The following is an 8,542-nucleotide window of genomic DNA, read 5'->3' on the forward strand; positions in this document are numbered from 1 at the left end:
TAAGTCATCTCCTCATTGCTCGCGTCGCCACCTCTGGTAAAATCACCCACATCCTAAATTGAACCGTTCATGCAATTCTACCCCTGTAGTATAATGGCCTATGTCAAAAGAAAATGAGACTTAGGCAATTTTACAAGCTTTTCAAGATGGCAGCTGCATCAAAAAGAATGAAAATCTACTCAACCTCAATTATTGGTTCAGTTTTTTGTGTTTTCTGAGAAATCAAATTGGGTAAACTATTCCTTTAAGACAGAGGTTCTCAACTCCAGTCCTCGGGACCCGCTGCTCTGCACATTTTATATGTCTTCCTTATTTAACACACCTGAACCAGATCATCAGCTCGTCAGGAGAGACTCCATGAACTGAACTGAGTGTGTCAGATAAGAGAGAGACATATAAAATGTGCAGAGCAACGGGTCCCGAGGACTGGAGTTGAGAACCACTGCTTTAAGACATTTAATTTAAAGGTAGAATCTGCATTCATAATACAAATTGCAAAGAAGTTATGCAGAATCCTATGGTATTTCCTATGGAATCATATAGGGAAATCCTGTGGGCTGAAAGAAAGTGAAAGTCAGTTGCGGTCAAAGATATACTGGTGAGTTTCCGCCAGCAGTGAGATTGTGTGGAAGAAGACATGGGCATCTACAGCTATTTCAAGAGTCTGGTAAGACTACTTTCTAATCTCAAACAAGATTCTTTGCATTGGTTTTAACTAGAACAGAGCTGAGAGTATTTAGTGGTAGCTGAGAGCATTATCAGAATAGCTACACCAGTGGGGATTTCTTTAAGGCGGCGTTCACATATCGCGCCTAAAAACGCATAGAAAACGCTAGGCGCGCCGCGTTCTCCTTTTTCCAAAGCGCTCTGGTGGTTGCGCTCATAGACTGTAAAGGTTGCGCTCCGGAGGCGTCTGTCGTTGCTAAAGCTTGGTTCTTGTCACGTGACCTGCGGTGCGCTTGCGGCATTCTGAAAAGTTGAGATGTTTTTATCTCGATGCGGCGCGGACGCGCTTGGAAAAAACGAGCGCGTCGCACCGCGACCGCGTCACTTCAATTATGAGCGCGCATCTCGCGCGCCTACATTTGAAATAACGAACTTGCGCGCGCAAAAGACGCGATATGTGAACAGGCCCTTAGACTGCAAGGGAAGCTCGGCTTCCCCTATAATGTCAAAAAAATTAATGGTCAAATATGTACCCTACTATTGTGTTAACATTTTATTGACTAAAAATGCGTTAGAAAAAGTTAATCTCAAAGACGAGTTCGTTTAGAATCCGCTACATACAGCAGGTCGGCTGACTCATTCTCCTTCTCATACATTCCCGTAGCGTCACAGACAGCGCATTTCCCTGTTGAAGCCCAGCGTCCATTGACTTCAATGGGGCTGCTCTGAACAGTTTTTTTCAGCGCTTCGAAACTAGACGGTCATTGGATAAATGCTGCGATTATGTCCCGCCCACGGACGCTCAGCGTCTCTGGGGGTGAATGAGGAGTGGGCTGGCCCGGACTCCGGGCTTCCGCGTGATGATTGGAGGGGCTGCATCTCCTTTTGATTGACAGCGATTTGATAAAATAAAAAGTCGCTGCTGCTGAAGCTATTGGAGCTCAGTCCCATCGCGCATTTTTTTAAGTGATAGTCAAAAGATAAACTGCTGCTACCTCTTTCTTGGTATTTGCTTGTCGAAATTGCTAGCCATTTTTCATAATACATTTCACAAAATTATACATTTATACCTTTTATTATATTATTACTTATCCTATTATATTTTTATAATATTATTAGTAATAATTAAAACAATAATTATGAAAATAATTAAAATAGCCTATATATTATTATTATTATTATTATTATTATTATTATTATTATACTTTATTATATTATTATTTATACCTTTATTATATTATTACATTTATAAAATTATAGCTAACTCTGCTGGCCATTGAGAGGACACTGGTCAAGTCACTGGAAAACACACCTAGTTGGAACGATATAGGGTCACAGAGCATTTTCTTGAAAAGGAACGTTGGGCAGAATTTACGTATTTATAAATGGACAATTTTTATGATGTAGGCCGAAAATGAGCTTACCCTCTTTGAAAGACCAGCAGCCGCCACTGAGCTACACATATTAACATTTTACTTACAAAAGTAAGTGGTAACCTTGTTTTATACAGTCATGGTGGTAACATTTAGAAATGCTAGTTTTAATTACTTTTTTTTTTTTAAGTGTGTAATGTGAAAAAAGTCATAAATAATATAGGCCTGATATAATATAAAGTATAGGACAGTGTTTCTCATAGTGATGTTACATATGACACTGAAGCTTTAAAGCGCGTATCGAGTATACAGCGCAATTTCTCCTGAAGATCCGTGTCGGAGCCAAGCGGCAACATTCTGATCTGAAAAATGAAGCCTACCCGGAAGTGCGAAAAACTGCAATACATCGAAAATCCGCTAGGGGAAGGTCCCAAAAGGGAGCAAATGTCCATAGCCCTCATGTTAAAATGTCTGTTTTCACAGCATAAATTCATGTCTTTACAGGTTGGTCCCATGGACTTTTATTGTATTTTTCGATAGGTTCCGAGTGCCTGACAACGGCGAGGGTAGTGAATTTTTTTCTAACTCGTTAGTTTAGATCGTATTTATATGGAAGCCCGTTTCCGCCACATTGAGTAAAAAAAAAAGATTCTTTAAGTCATAATAATGAGAAACTTTCTCATAATAATGAGAAACTTTCTCATAATAATGACTTAACATCTCGTAATAATGAGAAACTTTCTCATAATAATGACTTAACATCTCGTAATAATGAGAAACTTTCTCATAATAATGACTTAACATCTCGTAATAATGAGAAACTTTCTCATAATAATGACTTAACATCTCGTAATAATGAGAAACTTTCTTGTAATAATGAGAAGCTTTCTCGTAATAATGAGAAACTTTCTCATAATGACTTAACATCTCGTAATAATGAGAAACTTTGTCATAATAATGACTTAACATCTCGTAATAATGAGAAACTTTCTCATAATAATGACTTAACATCTCGTAATAATGAGAAACTTTCTCGTAATGACTTAACATCTCGTAATAATGAGAAACTTTCTCATAATAATGACTTAACATCTCGTAATAATGAGAAACTTTCTCGTAATAATGACTTAACATTTCGTAATAATGAGAAACTTTCTCGAAATAATGACTTAACATCTCATAATAATGAGAAACTTTCTCGTAATAATGACTTATTTTCTCGCACTTCTGCGCATGCGCAAAGCAGCGGAGCAGAAGGGCGTGCCGCACTAGCGACATCCGCTGGTCAAAGTCGTGTAAATGCATCACAGCAAACTTGGCACGCTCTGCAAAACAGTTGTTTTCATTAAAATCTACTAAGATCTACTAAGTGCAATCTGTAGTATAATTAAATAACATCATCAGTAGGCCTAAGTGGAATGCAGAAGCAGGACGGTTACCATGGTAACGAAGGACGCCTGCTGATGCACACCGATGGAAATTGTTACATGAATTTAAAAAACTATCAGATTAAAGTTGGAATATTACATTTATTCGTCAAGTTTAAGTGTAACATCCTCATAAAATATATGGGTATGTGTGTTAATATAACACGTATTTTGCAGATGCTAGGATATTTGATGTGCAGGTTCATCTGGAAGATATCAATACAGAAATCACCTTTAAGATGTTTATGGGACATTTACACATAAGTGGGCAGTGAAATGGGGGGAAACGCAAGGTCGAGACGTGTTTTTAAAAGCTGAACTTCTTTTCAATTGAGCGCCGCGTTTTTAGAACGCCGTGTCATGCGCGAGACGCTGCAGAAGAGCGAGCATATGCATATAAGTCCGTCTAGTGCGCATATGCTTAGAAAAGCAATGAAAAAGCGCGTTCTGTATGAACGGACCCTTACACAGATTTCCAGATAAGTGTTCTTAAACAGATTTGGAAAGGTGTGCTGTCTTATCATTCCTCCGTCTATTTGAAATCCATGGATCACCCTTCTGCTGCTTGTTCATAGGGCCTACACAAAAATACAAATGAATATTACAAATGAATAAAAGACTATCTAGCTATGGAAGCCCGTCTCGTATACTGATCATTTATCATTAATGTTATTCACTGCAAAGCGTGCCAAGTTTGCTGTGATGCATTTACACGGCTTTAACCAGGGGATGTCGCTAGTGCGGCACGCCTTTCTGCTTCGCTGCTTTGCGCATGCGTAGAAGTGCGAGAAAATAAGTCATTATTACGAGAAAGTTTCTCATTATTATGAGATGTTAAGTCATTATTATAAGAAAGTTTCTCATTATTACGAGATGTTTAAGTCATAATTACGAGAAAGTTTCTCATTATTTTGAGATGTTAAGTCATTATTACGAGAAAGTTTCTCATTATTATGAGAAACTTTCTCATTATGAGATATTAAGTCATTATTATGAGAAACTTTCTCATTATTATGACTTAAAGAATCTTTTTTTTTTTACTCAACGTGGCGGAAACGGGCTTCCATTTAGATATAAAATGTATGACATAAGGGCGTGGTTAACTTTGATTGACAGCTTGATTGACAGCTGACAAGGCATAAGAAGCGCCATTTTTTTTAATACAGTTGACATATATAATACTACTGTTTCTGTATCATGAAATGTAGTTTTAAGAGTTTTTCAGGCGAGAATGTAGTTGTTTAAAGCTCAAATCTGTGGTTTATTTAAAGATTTATGAAAATTTTATCCAGTTGATCCAGCGATGACCGGGCGCTCGGCGCGATGTACCCCGCCTGGAACGGTCTTTCATCGGCTTGACGTTCTAAGGTTTGCCGCCAATGCCGCGGACTCTGGCGTCTCTGTAGTGGTTAAACATGAGATATAATTCATATCTAATGGGCGATTTTTGGTCTCGTGAATCTATATTTTTTTCCCTGGGCAATCGTTTTGGCTGAGGGGAAGTTTCATAACTTTATAAGCTATTTAACTTTACGTTACCGATGTATGGTTAAACTCGCGCTGACTTTGTATGTTTGATTGAATTGTTTGCTTTATTTGTATAGCTTCTTATACCTTTTACTTATACTTTTATAATGGCTAACATTGATAAAACTGAAATTTAACAAAAAGACACTGGGTTGAATTTTGTCATTTTAATACAACGAAGATGATATGTAACGTTAATGTTGTTTACTGCAAAATCTGTTGTTTAATACAAATGCACATATTGCCTGGACCATAAAATGTTTAATATTTTTATATTATATTTAAAATGAAAAGAGGCAGATTTGTGATATATTTTGTTTTGTTTTTCATAAATAGGCAAACTTTATATGTGCAGTTGAATATAATCAATATGCGTTGCCTGAACCACATTTGTGTGGCTATAATGTTTAAGATTTCTTTAAATGAAAACGAAACGAGTTAGTATGGTGTTTTATAACATATTTCGTTGCCATAGACTGTAAAAAAATAGTTCATTGCCTGAAATATAACCGGAGTAGCAGAGCGAGCTGAGTGACGCGCGCTGCGTTAGAAGGTGGGCGGGGTTAGCATTTCCCAAGATGGCGCCGCCCATACCCCCCATAAACGGCTTCAAACCCGTTCTTCAGAAAGTCTATGGGTGACGTCACAGACGCTTTGTCCATATTTTTTACAGTCTATTGTTTTCAGAAAAACACGTGATTAACGAAAAACGTAGGCGGGGCTCTGGCCTCACTTTCTTTCCAGTCACGTGATTGCTTCACTTTGCGTGTCGGAAGTCCATTTAGCCTACTAACATTGTTTTTATAAATAAGCCCATAGCCTAAATGTGCTGGGGACAGAGACGCATTCCGAAGTGCATTTTCAGAAGTGCTGGGTACAATGACGCTTTCATTTTATTTTCTCTTTCGCGCAGGTCATGTTTTGAAAGACGATGAATAAAAATGTAAAAAAAAAAAAAGCGTTGCTAACTAACACAATGCTAAATCTTAAATCAGATGTATGTGCCTAAAACATTACGATGTCCAGCAATCGATTTATATAGTAGGCCTAGGCTACATTGGGTTTATTTAGTCGTTTGATGAGGTCTTCTAGAAATACAGGCTGATCATGGTCGACCTGCCGGGCATTGCTGCCTTTTGTGCAGGTGTGCTCCTCTGAGCACCTCTCTGGGCATAAAACGGACCATCAGCTGGGGACCACCAGTCATGGATGTTTCGCTCATTTAACCCCAGTAGCCTACAATTCATATTATAGGCTACATGAATCAATGAACAAGAGTCTGTGCTGTGGGTTATTAGGTTGTGCTCTTTAATTGCGCATGTCTGGCGGCGCGCGCTGTATGTCCCTTCATTGTAAACAAAGCGCTTTATGTTGTCAATTAGTCAATCATGAAATTCCCAAAAAAGTACCAAGGATTTGTATGCAGGCATGTTTATTATATTCATCATCAGAGCACTTATGTTTCATTAAAAGTTCATGTGTATTCACCATGGTAACTTTTTTTTTCCCAACCCCAAAATGTCGCTTTATTTTCACTTTTTCAGTTATATTTTGTGATTGCTCATACCAAATGACCAACTATTACCAACAACTAGTTTGGGACTGTTATTTAATAGCCTGCCACTTTAATATGACAAAGTCATTTTCACTTTTTTTTACAGTGTAAACAGTATTATTTAAGCAGAAGTTGTGGGAATTTAGAGAAAGCTACAATTCTGTGGAAATCTGAAATCATGTTCTCACATTCTCACATTTCTGTGCAAGCCTATTGCTTACTGAAAAATCAGAAGACTATAGACTTTTCATTCAAACATTACATTACTTTAAAATAACCTTTGATTTGTATTATGCTTTGTAGTGGGAGGCGATCAGCCCTGCAGTCTTCTGGTGGGGAAGCAGCAGTTCAACACCTGATCAGACGAAGCCATCGTAGAGTGCAGACAAACGTACGCCGCACATCTAGTCCATACACTTATAGCTCATTATGTTCAGTTAGTTGTGTTTGTGCAGAACAGTCAAATCAGTCAAAGGTTTGGACACACTGGTCTGAATTTGTTTCTTAAAACCATTTTGATCTAAATGCTTTTGCTTAGTTTTTAATAGAATTAATATAATAAAAAAGATAATTTTACCCATAATTCACATTCTTCCACTGGTGTTATTCTATAGTTTAAAGACTTATTGTGCACAATTAATCAGTCTTATGTTATTCCAAATAAAATAGGGTTTTCTTCAGAATCCTGAATCAAAAAGTTTCTCTTTTCAGATGACGTCCCAGTCACAGAACCTGCTCAAGCATTGGTGTCGGTGGTCCAAGAGGGGAACAGTCCCGCACAATCCCCTGCAAACTCACACTCAGGTCTGTCTGCACTCTCGGATGAAGTTCCCAATAGATCAAATACAGACTGAGTTTCACTTAGAAATATGTCCCATATTACACATTACCAATGCCATGTTTCTTTGACTTCAGGCCTTCAAACCTGTTTGAACTAACCTCTGTTTTATGATGCACAATATCCTTCTGGGATCTTGATGTATGTGTTCTCAAGGTCATTATATCAAATCATTGTTTTACTCTGTGGTTTCAGTTCATCAGATCCTCCTCGCTGACCCTAATGAGATTGCCAAAGTGGAGAAGATCTACCTCAATGTAAGATGTGCTGGGAAGATCACGGAAGTGGGCATATTCCCACAGGAAAAAATCACAGTTTTACTAAAGGAGATCTGTGACATGGCAGGGAAGAAACCAGAGAGAATGACTCTGGTTTATGAAGGTAAACACAGCATTCGTCAATTTTTTCTTGAGGTTGATCTGATGCACCAAACTTTAGTTTGACGAGTGAGCCTGCAAATCAATAATTGCTAGCATTATTTATTTTCAGGAGAACATCTGGATGTGAACGAGAGAGTGTGCCATTATAGTCGACTACGAGGAGGAACCATAGTGAACTTGATTCATGTCTAAATCATGCCTGGAATATCCATTCAGATACACAAGTACACTACATGAAATGTTATTTAAGCTCAATCATTTTATTATTTTGTTGTTATTATTATTAAGTGCTATGTGCTTTAAAACAGTGTCAGCAATTGTATATTGTATATTTTCTATATTGTAAAATAAATGTTCAGCAATTTTATTTAAATGACACATTTTTATTTGATTTTGCCACGAGTTGAAAAACAGTATAGTGAGGCCCCGCCCAGTCGGTCCAACAACAGTTTCCGGAGCGGGTGAAAGATCACTGCGTGTTACTGTCTTTTCAGTGTGCAAATTAATTTAATTACCTCTTTGTTTCATCTGACTCCAAAAATAAAAAAAGGTCAATAGATGTTTGTTAAACCTTAAATTTAGGTTAATGTTTGATTAATTATTTGAGCTCTTTATTAAAATGACACCCATCCGGATTCCTATAACACTAGCATCTGCCAAATGCATAAATCTATTCTAAATGGGAAAACCCATTATTAGCTTCTACATTTATGTATACATCGTGCCGATGTGTTAGTCGATCTCTGATATTTCAGTCGGTGTGCTCCTCTGCTCCA

The 8,542-nt window shown here is 37.6% G+C and overlaps 1 long non-coding RNA gene across 1 annotated transcript; it reads left to right on the forward strand.

The window, feature by feature from the left end:
• Positions 1–418: 418 nt before the first annotated feature.
• LOC308685054 lies at positions 419–8,302 on the forward strand. The gene is made up of 5 exons (XR_014029421.1): positions 419–667; positions 6,852–6,939; positions 7,260–7,352; positions 7,582–7,767; positions 7,876–8,302. It is a non-coding gene; the product is annotated as an uncharacterized lncRNA (long non-coding RNA).
• Positions 8,303–8,542: the final 240 nt, after the last annotated feature.

The sequence above is a fragment of the Scardinius erythrophthalmus genome, assembly GCF_964197995.2.
Source record: "Scardinius erythrophthalmus genome assembly, chromosome: 2".
NCBI classification, from domain to species: domain Eukaryota; kingdom Metazoa; phylum Chordata; class Actinopteri; order Cypriniformes; family Leuciscidae; genus Scardinius; species Scardinius erythrophthalmus.